Genomic DNA, 14,144 nt, shown 5'->3' on the forward strand with positions numbered 1-14,144 from the left:
CCCACTCTGCCCCAGGATAGTGCCAGGCCCTGTGCAAACCCCTCGCGGGCTCTGCCCGATGTGGCCTCCTGTAATCCTGCCCCAAGATGCATTGGCCTCAACTATTTGAAGGATATTCCAGACATGCAGTAGTCTCAAGGCCTTTCCTTGCTGTGTCCTCTGTCTGAACACACTCAGTACCTATGCCCCCCAACCTCTATCCCTCATGTGCCCAGTCCCCCCATGTACTCCATCCCCCCATGCACCCCAACCCTGTCCCATCCCCCCAGTGCACCCAGTCTCCGCATGCACCCCGACTTCACACATGCCCCATTCCTCCAATGCACCCTGACCTTGCCCTATCCCCCAAATTCACCTAGTCTCCGCATGCACGCCAACCCCACCCTCTCCTTGTCCCCCAATGCTCCCTGACACCACACACACTCCATCCCCCAATGTGCACCATCCCCACACTTGCTCTGTCCCCCCAACATATCCCGACTCTGCACCCACCCTGTCCCTTAATTGCCCCAATCCTGCTCCATCTCCACCTGCACCCCAACCCCAAACAAGCCCAGTCCCCCCAATGCACTCCATACCTGCTCATGCCCCATCCCTCCAACGGCCTGGTCCCCACCACATAACCCATCCCCACCACCAACAGACAGCCCATCCCCCCAATTCACCCCATCTCCGCACACACCCCATCCCATTCTCTGCTTTATTCTTGACCACAGAGCTACGGCAATCCAGTATATTTTGTATTTTACTTCTACGGTTTGTAGGCACTCAATAATTTGTTGAATGAATAGAGGAATGAATGAGTGAAATGTAGATCAGAACTCAGCAATCTCCAGATTTTTCATCAACAGGGTCCCTGCTGTCATTCCTTTCCCTGACGAACTTCTTGAGAGATTTCTGAATAAAATTTATTCAGAAGTAATTCCTTTTTCCCACAAACACTAATGTGACCAAACTGAATCAACATCGTTTGAAAAGAAACTGAAGACAAGGACACTGAGTTGGCCAAGTGCCCAGATCACAGAGAGTGCAAGGGGGCTCCCCCCAGGGTTGAAGAGCGGAATGCTCCCCCAGCTTCCCCTCAGCACAGCCAGGCATCTGCCCAAGATGTTTGAAATGTAAACACCAAATCTCCAGATGGAATTAGAAAGACTGACAGCACCAAATGTTGGCATGGACTAGCTGCTGGTGGGAGTGTAAAACGGACTGGTCACTGTGGGAGAATGCAGGCAGCTTCCTCCTGTGTGTGGCCCACAGGCCCACCCCAAGGCGCTGACTTGGCGAGTTGAAAGCCTGTGTCCACAAAGGGCTTGTTCGAGTGTGGGAATGAATGGAGATGGCGGGAGCAGAGAATGGGCAGAGGCTCTCTGCTCAGAGCTCGCTGCAGCAGGGGAGTGAGGGGCAGTCAGGGGTGGCAGAGCTTCCCTGTGGGAAAAGGGAAGGCCCTGGTGTGCCAACAGAGGCTGTGGGCCTGCGGAGCTGGAACGGCTGACGAGCAGTGGGGTGTCCCGTGGGACGGGTTAGGGAGCATATTTGGCTTGCTCTGGTTGGTTCCAAGTTGGAAGCAGGACAAAAGATAGGGAAGCATCAGTTATTGATCAAGTCCTGTGGTTTGGGGCTGATGGCTAATTGCAGGGGTTGTTGTTTGGCTGCCTGGACTGTTGCTAGAGATAGCAGGCTGACATCCTGCAAGTCTGACTATAACAGGCTGGCTACTGGAGATGGTGGGTTGGTTTCTTGGGCTGGTGGCCAAAGGTTGTAGGTCAGATTTCTATTTTTACAGATGGTCTGGTCATGGTTTGTATGCTCACTGCTGCTTTCCCCATAACAGCCCAAACTGCAAATATCCCAGGGGTCCCTCGATAGGAGATGGATAAGCTAACTGTGGTCCGTCCACTCAACCAGCACTACTCAGCAATAAAAGGACTGCACCAGGGACACATGCATCATGGGGGAGGCTCAAAAATGTGCCGAGAACAAAACCTCCCTTGGAAGTGCAGCATCGTGTGATTCCACTGACATGAAGCTTTAGAGCAGGTTCAGCACATCTGTGATGGTTGGGGCATACAGCCTGACTAGGAAGGGGCAGGAGAGAGCTACCACAATTGTATGTATTTTTCAGAATTCATCAAACAGCAGGATTTGTGCATTTCACCATATGCTAATTTTACCTCCAAGAGGAAAAAAAAAGCCATAAATGATGTTGATGAAGGTGCTAGGGATTGGTGTGGCTGAGGTCTGCCACTTGCTTGGAAATGCCTCAAAAATTAAGAAAGGCCAAGGGGTGGGGGGCGGCTAGAGGATTAGGGTGGGGGATTGATACCCAAAGGAAAAAGCACAGCAGAAGCTCATTGCAAATTGGGCAGGTCCAAGGAGTGTTTACTGCAAAACTCTCAGTTTCTTGGTGCTGGGAAAACTGTACAGGTACATGTAAAAGAATGAAATTAGAACACTCCCTAATACCATACACAAAAATAAACTCAAAATGGATTAAAGACCTAAATGTAAGGCCAGGCACTGTAAAACTCTTAGAGGAAAACATAGGCAGAACACTCTATGACAGACGTTGCAGCAAGATCCTTTTTGACCCACCTCCTAGAGAAAGGGAAATAAAAACAAAAATAAACAAATGGGACCTAATGAAACTTAAAAGCTTTTGCACAGCAAAGGAAACCATAAACAAGATGAAAAGACAACCCTCAGAATGGGAGAAAATATTTGCAAATGAAGCAACTGACAAAGGATTAATCTCCAAAATATACAAGTAGCTCATGCAGCTCAATATCAAAAAAACAACCCAATCCAAAAATGGGCAGAAGACCTAAATAGACATTTCTCCAAAGAAGATATACAGATGGCCAACAAACACATGAAAGGATGCTCAACATCACTAATAATTAGAGAAATGCAAATCAAAACTACAGTGAGGTATCACCTCACACTGGTCAGAATGGCCATCATCGAATATCTACAAACAATAAATGTTGGAGAGGGTGTGGAGAAAAGGGAACCCTCTTGCACTGCTGGTGGGAATGTAAATTGATGCAGCCACTATGGAGAACAGTATGCAGGTTCCTTAAAAAACTAAAAATAGAACTATCATATGACCCAGCAAGCCCACTACTGGGCATGTACCCTGAGAAAACCATAATTCAAAAAGAGTCATGTACCACAATGTTCACTGCAGCACTATTTACAATAGCCAGGACATGGAAGCAACCTAGGTGTCCATTGACAGATAAATGGATAAAGAAGATGTGGCACATATATACAATGGAATATTACTCAGCCATAAAAAGAAACAAAACTGAGTTATCTGTAGTGAGGTGGATGTACCTAGAGTCTGTCATACAGAGTGAAGCAAGTCAGAAAGAGAAAAACAAATATCATATCCTAACACATATATATGGAATCTAAAAAAAAAAGGTTCTGAAGAACCTAGGGGCAGGACAGGAATAAAGACGCAGATGTAGAGAATGGACTTAAGGACACGGGGAGGAGGAAGGGTAAGCTGGGACGAAGTGAGAGAGTGGCATGGACATATATACACTACCAAACGTAAATAGATAGCTAGTGGGAAGCAGCCACATAGCACAGGGAGATCAGCTCGGTGCTTAGTGACCACCTAGAGGGGTGGGATAGGGAGGGTGGGAGGGAGACCCAAGAGGGAGGGGATATGGTGTTATGTGTATACGTATAGCTGGTTCACTTTGTGATACAGCAGAAACTAACACACCATTGTAAAGCAATTATACTCCAATAAATATGTTTTAAAAAACCCTTACTTTCTGTGTTAGATACTTTCAAAATAAAATGTTGGAGAAAGCATGTCTAAACATAAAAGGGGAGGAGGGATCAGCATCCGCCAGCCTCCACTCAGATATGTTGGGGGCATCAGGTACAAGCTCTTGGTACCGGCCTCTTACAATGGGGTCTCCATCCAACTCAGTCTCAGCTTTCCAACTTGATAATTTTTCTCAAATCTATTTATAAATACTCCTGGAACCAGTGCCAAGAAAAGAACGCAGCACAACTGGCTGAGTGCCACGTACTAGCATCCTGCCCATGCCCATAGTGAACCATGAAATCTGAAATACAAAGAGTCAAGAGGAAATTATCTGCAAGATGTGTATCAAAATATTATCATCTAAAAAAGAGAGAGAAAGCACAAAGAAAACATATTGAATGTCCATCTGTGGCCTAGTTGAGTAAACCAAGTGATATCCAAATACTGGAAGCCACAAAAAACATCCATGGTGATGACAGAGGGATAAGTGCTCGTGAAATGTGGCGAAAAAAATACAGACGCAAAACTGACATATTAAACATAGAAAGACCTCAACTACACAGAAGCAACACAGAGATAAACCCGGAAGAAAATGGGACAAAGTAAATATATATTTTTAAAGAGAGCTTCTGGAAGATCAAGTTACCTGCAACACCAAGTGGAAAGAAATGAAAATGGGAAGAAGAAGAATCTATTATGTCGTTACTTTGCTAACTTCTTAAGTCAGAGGCACAACTGTTTAAACTTTTGGTCTTTTTAAATAAAATGACTAAAGCTATAAAGTTACCCCTAATATAAACCCACAACCAAATTTTGTTGTATTTTCATTGTCATTTCATTTCTAAGTAGCTGATAATTTGTGATGACTTTTTTCTTTGACCCATGAGGTATTTAGATGTGACTTTCTTAACTTTCAAGTGATGAAGGATTTTTAGTTATCATTTTATTGGTATCTTTTTAGGTAAAATTTGGTCAAAGGATATGGTCTCTATGAAACCAATTCTTTGAAAGTTGTGGAAACTTTAGGGTTGAGAACAAGGACATGTTCCATGTGTTTTTGATAGGAATGTGTACTCTTCAATCACTGAGTGCAATGGTTGATAGATGCGTTAGATCAAGCTTATTGATTCTGTTATTATCATCTTGTCTTTACTGACTTTTGTTGATTTGCCAATTAATGAGAGAGGTTTCTGTGGTTTTTTTCTCTGACATCAAATATGTGGTGCCTTTTCCAACAACCAACTCTCCAATTCTCTGACTCCAACCAGGTGTCCAACAGTTCAACCCAATTCTGAGACTAAGTTCCTGAGTTAGTGGTCAGACCCCACAGGTTCAAGGACTCAGCCCACAAGATGGCCCCCACTTCAAATGCCAATTGCCATGAGGTGCCCAGGCCATCAACACTTCTGTCCAACCTGGCTACAAATTCAGGGGTTCCCATGACCCCCTCCTCAGATTCGATTAATTTGCTAGAGTGACTCAGAACTAGGAAACACTTTACTTAGGTTTACTGGTTTATGACCTGCGTTCCAGATATAACTCAGAAACAGCCGAATGGAAGAGATATGTAGGGCAGGGTATGGGGCTTCAATGCATGGAGCGCACATGATCTCTCCAGGCACCACCCTTCCAGCACCTCCGAGTGTTCACTGGCCTGCAAGTTCATCAAATCTTGTTCCAGAGTTTTTATGGAGCTCAATCTCCAGACCCCCTCCCTCCCTGGAGGTTGGGGTGTGACTGGAAGTTCCCACCCTCTCATCACTTGGTCTTCATGGTGACTGGTCCCATTCTAAGGCCATCTATGGGCCCACCCTGTGCCACCTCATTAGCATAAACTCACTCCCAAATTAGGCATTATAAATATCAACTTTCAGATTCAGCATTTTAGATTTATCCACATATTTACCTTCCCCCCCCCCACGCACATTCATTCTAATCGTGCCTTTCATATTTTCCCTTATGGGATTTCTTCTATGGGACTTTCCTTCTGCCTTAAAGTCATCCTTGAGAATATTTAAATTCTAAACTTTTTGTTTGTTTGTACAATTCTGCACCCAATTCCGATGTGTATGTTCTCTCCCCACACCAGGCAAATCTCCAATACCACTTGGGTATCCCACAATTCAACCCAATTCTGATACTATGTACCTGGAGATAGCATCAGAGCCCACAGGTTAAGGGCTCAGTCCCCCAAGACTGCCCCCTCATCACTTCAGACGGCAATCACAAGTCTAAGTTATCACCTGTGCTTCTGACCAACTGGCTATAGATAGGTTTTTACAACCCTCCTTGGGTTCAATTAATTTGCTAGAGCGGCTCACAGAATACAGAGAAACATTTTACTTAGTAGATTACTGGTTTGCTATTAAAGGATATAACTCAGGAACAGCCAAATGGAAGAGATGCAAAGGGCAAGGTATGTGGGAAGGGGCATGGAGCTTCCATGCCCTCTCTGGGCATGCCACTCTCCCCAAATCTCCATGTATTCACTGACTGGACACTCTCCAAACCCCATCTTTTTGGGGTTTTATGGAGGCTTCATTATAAAGGTATGATTGATTAAATCATTGGCCTTTGGTGACTGATTCAAGCTCCAGCCCCTCTCCCCTTCCCAGAGGTCAGTGAGTGGGATTGAAAGTTCTAACCCTCGAATCACATGGTTGATTCCTCTAGCAACCAGGCCCCATCCTTCAAGGCTTTCTAAAAGTCACCTCATTAACATAAAGTCTGGTGTGGTTGACAGGAGCTTGTTGTAGATATTAACACACCTCTATCACTCTAATTACTTAGGAAATTCCAAGAATTTTAGGAGCTCTGTGCCAGGATTAAGGACAAGACCAAATATATATTTCTTACTGAGAATCACAGTTATCTCAGATGAACATGTCTTATTTCACCTCACTCGTGAATGACAGTTTTGGGTATACAATTCTAGGCTGATAGTTATTTTTCTCTCAGTACATTGAAGGCATTACTCACTTCCCTTCTGGCTTCCACTGTTGCTTTTGATAAACCAAATTTTTTTTTTAAGATTTTTCTCTCTACCTACTTTCAAGATCCTCCCTGTGTCTTTGGGATTATGGACTTTCATTAAGATGTGACGAGGTACAGCTACAGACCCACTGGGCTTCCTGAGCCTAAGAAGTGACAACTTCCATCAATTCTGGAAAATTCTCAGCCATTATTTCTTTCCTCTGCCCCATGTTCTTTTCTCTCCTTCTGTAATTCCACTTAGATAACTATGTTATTACACTAAATCTTCTCTCCCTTCTCCCATCTCTTACTTTTTATCATATTTCCCAATTCTTCAGAAAATACACCCATGGATTTTTTTAAAAGAATATATTTTTATTTCTACAAGTTCTCTTTGATCTGTTTATGACCTGCTTAATCGTCTTTATAGTCTCTTGCTTCTTACTATTATTTAAATGCCTTACTTTATTCCTTTAAATATACTAAATACACTTATTTTATATGCCTGGTTACTCCAATATCTGAAAATTTGTAGGTTTGATTCTATGATTTTTCTGCTGACTCATGTTTCTTTTGGGGTTAAATTAGTGTTTCTGGGTTTTGGGGGTTTTTAACAACAAAGGTATATTCCTTAGAACTTATTCTCTGTAAAACTTGAGTTGGATAAGGGTTTGTAAAGAAAGGTTTACACTTGCATTTGCCAGGCTTCTAGAAATACTACCACCCAGTGCTACCATTTTTTTTTTTAAACTATGACATACTTTCTACAAAACAAACTAAAGCAAATAGGAAAATCAGCAAAAACCTTCCCTAGTATCTGCACCAGTTCTCCCAGTGATCAGTGTTTATGAAATTGGAAGCAAATGTAAAGATTAAACACTGACTGGTCCCCCTCTGGTTAATGTGCACAAGAAGGCTGGCTTTAGAGCTCCTGAAAGTCAGAGCTTCCTGCAAGCTCCAGCGTTTCTGTGAAAACTGACTTGGTTGTCCAAGAAAAGTAGTACTTCTGTCATATGGCAGTCTCCTTTTAAAAGCACTGAGGTAAAACATGGAATGTGCATTTCTTTGGATCTGAACCAAATATTTTAAGGTCACAGTTACCTGGAGAACCCTGAAGACATTTACAGGACACATGATCTCCAAGCAGCATTTCAGTCGGAAGCTGCCCACACTGAAAACACCATTGGCCACCTCCTTTCTCATTTACTTTATGGCTCCCACATAAGGTCACATGTCGGCACAGCGGCTCATGCTCAGGCCAAGGGACAGATGTTCCATAAATACCACCACCCAGAGAAGACACTTGGCTCCCAACTCTGGGCATCCACAGTGAGAAGCCCTGAGCAGTTTTTTAATATACTATATTCTTTTAAAGATTTTTTTTTTTTTTGGCTTCACCGGGTCTCAGTTGCGGCACGTGGGATCTTCATTGAGGCATGCAAACTCTTAGTTGTGGCACGCACGCAGGATCTAGTTCCCCGAACAGGGATTGAACCCGGGCCTCCTGCATTGGGAGTGTGGAGTCCTACCCACCGGACCACCAGGGAAGTCCCACCCTGAGCGTTTTTTAATTCACAGCACAGATACTGGCAGCACCATCAGTACATGGGCCCCTGTGTCCTTTATTTATATGTCATGAGCACCTACTCCGTTCTGGTCCAGTGGATGTCCTGCCTTTTTAATGTTGTTCACTCCAGGAGACTGAACCTCAGAATGGTGCTGCCCATCCAGCCGGACCACCTGCTCTCAGTTTGGGGGAATGGGAAGGGGTCAGAACTGCCTGGTTGTTTCCTTCCCTGAGGGGAACCTCGCCTCACTGGGCTGGCCAAGCCCTCAGAGCCCCCCATGTCTCAGTCACCTTCAATTTCCCAGTCCGTCTCTGTGCCCCATCTTCCCCTCAGGCTCCCAGCAGCTCCCCACCCCCCAGCTCCACTGTCCCCACCTCCTCCTGGAGTGACTCCTGGCTGCATCTGGCTGCAGGTTCTTGGAGGGGATACTGCTGCTGCCCCAACACCAGGATGGCTCCTTTGTCACTCAGTCATCCCATCCCAGTTCTGTGGGAACTGCTCACATGCCTCACAGGGACAGGCCTGTCTGCCTTTTGCCCTGGGTCTGCAGACCACAGCTCAGAGTCACCAGGGGCCAATCTCCTCTGGACTCGGAGCTCCATCACTGGTCCAGGCCTCTGAGGCCTCTTCCCTTCTTGTCAGTCCAGCAAACTGAGAAACTCTGCTAAAGTCTTTTATCTGGTGTGCACAGGGAAAGCATCTCAATGTATGTAGTTTACCCAAAACCAAGACCCAGCACCTTCCACTCAAAATAAAAACACAGTGATCCAAAACCTATGGGATGCAGCAAAAGCAGTCCTAAGAGGGAAGTTTATAGGAATACAATCTTACCTCAGGAAACAAGAAAATAAAAAACCTAACCTTACACCTAAAGCAACTAGAGAAAGAAGAACAAACAAAACCCAGAGTTAGTAGAAGGAAAAAAATCATAAAGATCAGAGCAGAAATAAATGAAACAGAGACAAAGAAAACAATAGCAAAGATCAATGAAACTAAAAGCTGGTTCTTTGAGAAGATAAACAAAATAGATAAACCTTTAGCCAGAGTCAACAAGAAAAAAAGGGAGAGGACTCAAATCGATAGCGTTACAAATGAAAATGGAGACGTTACAATGGACACCGCAGAAATATAAAGGATCAAAAGAGACTTGCAACTGTACGCCAATAGAATAGAAAACCTGGAAGAAATGGACAAATTCTCAGAAAGGTACAATCTCCCAAAAGTGAACCAGGAAAAAATATGAACAGACCAATCACAAGTACTAAATTGAAAATGTGATAAAAAACTCCAAACAACCAAAAGTCCAGGACCTGATGGCTTCACAGGTGAATTCTATCAAACATTTAGAGGAGAGTTAACACCTATCCTTCTGAAACTCTTCCAAAAAACTGCAGAGAAAGGAACACTCCCAAGCTCATTCTACAAGGCCACCATCACCCTGATACCAAAACCAGACAGATACCACAATAAAAGAAAATTACAGGCCGATATCACTGATGAACATAGATGCAAAAATCCTCAATAAAATACTAGCAAACCAAATCCAACAACACATTAAAAGGATCATACACCATGATCAAGTGGGATTTATCACAGGGTTGCAAGGATTCTTCATTCATATGCAAACCAATCAATGTGATACACCACATCAACAAACTGAAGAATAAAAACCACATGATAATCTCAATAGATGCAGAAAAAAAGCTTTTGACAAAATTCAACACCCATTTATAATAAAAACTCTCCAGATGGGACTTCCCTGGTGGTCCAGTGGGTAAGAATCTGCATTCCCAATGCAGGGGGCCCAGGTTTGATCCCTGGTCAGGGAACTAGGTCCCGCATGCATGACAAAACTAAGAGTCTGAATGTCGCAACTAAAAAGCCTTCATGCTGCAACTAAGACCCAGCACAACTAAAATAAATAAATAAATATTTAAAAAAAAACTCTCGAGAAAGTGGGCATGGAGGGAACCTACCTCAACGTAATAAAGGCTGTATATGACAAACCCACAGCAAACATCATTCTCAATGGTGAAAAGCTGAAAGCATTCCCTCTAAGATCAGGAACAAGACAAGGATGTCCACTCTTGCCACTTTTATTCAACATAATTTTGGAAGTCCTAGCCATGGAAATCAGAGAAGAAGAAATAAAAGGAATCCTAATTGGAAAGAAAGAAGTAAAACTGTCACTCTTTGCAGATCACATGGTACTATACATAGAAAATCCTAAAGACGCTACCAGAAAACTACTAGAGCTCATCAATGAATTTGGTAAAGTTGCAGGATACAAAATTAATACACAGAAATCACTTGCATTCCTATACACTAACAATGAAAGATCAGAAAAAGAAATTAAGGAAACAATCCCATTTACCATCACATCGAAAAGAATAAAATACCTAGGAATAAACCTATCTAAGGAGGCAAAAGATCTGTACTCAGAAAACTACAAGACACTGATGAAAGAAGTCAAAGATGACATAAACAGATAGAGAGATATACCATGTTCTTGGATTGGAAGAATCAATATTGTCAAAATGAATACACTACCCAAAGCAATCTACAGATTCAATGCAATCCCTATCAAACTACCAATGGCATTTTTCACAGAATTATAACCAAAACGTTTAAAATTTGTATGGAAACACAAAAGACCCCAAATAGCCAAAGCAATCTTGAGAAAGAAAAACAGAGCTGGAGGAATCAGGCTCCCTGACATCAGACTATACACAAAGCTACAGTAATCAAAACAGTATGGTACTGGGAATTCCCTGGCAGTCCAGCGGTTAGGACTCTGCACTTCCACTGCAAGGGGGCACCGGTTCAATCCCTGGTTGGGAAACTAAGATCCCACATGCCACGTGGCACAGCCAAAAACAAACACAAAACAAAAAACAAACAAAAAGTAGAGTACTGGCACAAAAACAGAAGTACAGGAACAGGATAGAAAGTACAGAGATAAACCCACGCACCTATGGTCACCTAATCTATGGCAAAGGAGGCAAGAATATACAATGGAGAAAAGGAAGTCTCTTTTGTTCATGGTGCTGGGAAAACTGGACAGCTACATGTAAGAGAATGAAATTAGAACACTCCCTAACACCACACACAAAAATAAACTCAAAATGGATTAAAGACCTAAATGTAAGGCTAGATACTATAAAACTCTTAGAGGAAAACATAGGCAGAACACTCTCTGACATAAATAGCAGCAAGATTTTCTTTGATCCACCTCTTACAGTAATGAAAATGAAAACAAAAATAAACAATTAAACTTAAATACTAATTAAACTTAAAAGCTTTTGCACAGCAAAAGAAACCAAAAACAAAACGAAAAGACAACCCTCAGAATGGGAGAAAATATTTGCAAATGATGCAACAGACAAGGGACCAATTTCCAAAATATACAAACAACCCATGCGGCTCAATATAAAAACACAAACAACCCAGTTAAAAAATGGGTGGAAGATCTAAATAGACATTTCTCCAAGAATGACATACAGATGGCCAAAAAGCACATGAAAAGATGCTCAACATTGCTAGTTATTAAAGAAATGCAAATCAAAACTACAATGAGATATCACCTCACACCGGTCAGAATGGCCATCATCAAAAAATCTACAAACAATAAGTGCTGGAGAGGGTGTGGAGAGAAGGGAAACCTCCTACACTGTTGGTGGGAATGTAATGTAAATTGGTACAGGCACTATGGAGAACACTATGGAGGTTCCTTAAAAAACTAAAAATAGAACTACCATATGACCCAGTAATCCCACTCCTGGGATTTTTTCCAGAGAAAAACATAATTTGAAATGATACATGCACCGCGATGTTCACTGCAGCACTATTTACCATAGCCAGAACATGGAAGCAACCTAAATGTCCATTGACAGAGGAATGGATAAAGATGTTGTACAGCAAACTCCTGGGGCTGCCATGAGGATGTCGTGACCGCCCCTCAGCCCCAAGATGCCACCAGGGCACAGCCCACAGCTCCCCTGCCTGAGGTGTACACGGGCAGGATCCGGCCTCTCCCCTCACCTCCCCTCCCCTCCCAGATTTTATCTGGGCAACCTGCTGCAACTCGTTCTGCCTGGATGGACAGCCTGAGGCAGCCTCACTGCCCCATGAAGCCAGGTCGCAGGCTTATTCTAACCCTGGGTACAGCTCCTTCCCTTCCCCCACGGTCTCAGAACCAAGCTGCAAGGCCTGTGGGGCGCACTTCACAAGCGTGGCCAGGAAGGCCAATGGCCATGTGTCTCAGGACCAAGAGGAACCCGTCTACCTGGAGAGCACAGCCAGAGCACCTACTGAGGGTGGACGCAGACCGTCGACTCAGAGGATAGCTGAGGCTGGAGGGCCTCTCTGTCTGACCTGACCAACCGGAGGATGTTGAAGGTCTAACTGTGTGGCATCTCAAAGAGATCCTGGCTCACAACTTCATCAACTACAAGGGCTGCTGTGAGAAGTGGGAGCTGATGGAGGGTGAGGTGGCTGTACAAGGGTCAGAAGGGACTCCAGCAGCTGGTGTGTGGTGCTGAAGACCAAAACAGGGGAGCAGGGGAGCAGTGCCATCCAGCCTGGAGGAGAACCTGTGTCGGATCTGCATGGACTCGCCCATCGACTGTGTTCTGCTGGAGTGCAGCCACATGGTCACCTGTACCAAGTGTGGCAAGTGCATGAACCAGTGTCCCATCTGCCGGCAGTACGTGATCTGAGCCGTGCATGTCTTCTGATCCTGAGGGCTTCTACTGGCTTCTTCAGTGCTTTACAGTGACATAGCTCAAGATGTCTGGGCCCACAGTTAGCCAGCTTATAGAGGGGCAGGCTAACAAGAAACTCTGCAGTGTTCCTAAGACCAGGGCAAGCAAAGATGCTGTGTCACCTCTGGGCATGCCTGTCTTGCTTCAGAAGTGCACCTTGTGTCTGGCAGAGGCCGAGGCCAGTGGGAACTAATACAGATCACACAGGCAAGTCCCTGTTTCAATGATCTTGGGTTGATGATGGTAAATGATGAAGAGAGGACTTTCTGGAATTTGGACCATATCTTCCTCCCTTCCTCTGAGAACCTAAACAGTTTCACCCTTCTTCCTGTAGCCTGCCCATCCCCCTGAGCTGCATGCCTCTGTTTCACCCACCAGAAGTCCTGGTAGAAATGGCGCTCTTCTTCCCCAGCACATCTGGATTCATTTCTGGTCCCTCCAGCTTTCTGTGCTTTAACCAACCTTTGCTAAAGTCTGTTGCTGCATTACCTAAAATCCATGTGCTTCTTCAGACCAAAAAGGCGTTAGCTTACGAGACCAGTAGTGATCCTCCTTAGGACAGAATTTGGACCAGTAGACTCATTTCTGGTGAGAAATGAAATACAAATGCTACTGAAAAAAACTTGAAGTCGTTAAGAGTTGCTTCCTTAAGTGCCGGGATTGGAAGCTATCAGTCTCCTAACCTGCCCTTGGCAGTCAACAAAGCATCTGGCTTTCAAACTGCTGGGAAATTCCAGCCTCTGTGCAAGAGATGGTGCATGGATCATCTCTGCTTCTTCTCTTGGGGCCTGACTTTGTGCCATTCTTAATTTTAGCTTATGAGAAAAAGCAAAGCGTTGGGTGGAAGTGATGGCTTTCTGCTTGGCTTGACTTCTCCAACAAACAGCCTTAAACCACTTTCCCCTGAGCATGAGGTCCCTCCTTCCCATAGAGGTTTTAAACATGGTCTCACTGAAGGCACAGAGACTTAGGCAGAGAGTCTCATTCTTCTCTAGCCAGACTTCTTATGAAGTTCCTGGAGACTGAGTATGCAAGACACAGCACCTAAGAGGT

At 44.1% G+C, this 14,144-nt stretch overlaps 1 pseudogene; it reads left to right on the forward strand.

The window, feature by feature from the left end:
• The first annotated feature begins 1,336 nt into the window (after positions 1–1,336).
• Positions 1,337–13,064, forward strand: LOC101270182 (E3 ubiquitin-protein ligase rififylin-like; annotated as a pseudogene).
• The last annotated feature ends 1,080 nt before the right edge of the window (positions 13,065–14,144 follow it).

The sequence above is a fragment of the Orcinus orca genome, chromosome 3, assembly GCF_937001465.1.
Source record: "Orcinus orca chromosome 3, mOrcOrc1.1, whole genome shotgun sequence".
NCBI classification, from domain to species: domain Eukaryota; kingdom Metazoa; phylum Chordata; class Mammalia; order Artiodactyla; family Delphinidae; genus Orcinus; species Orcinus orca.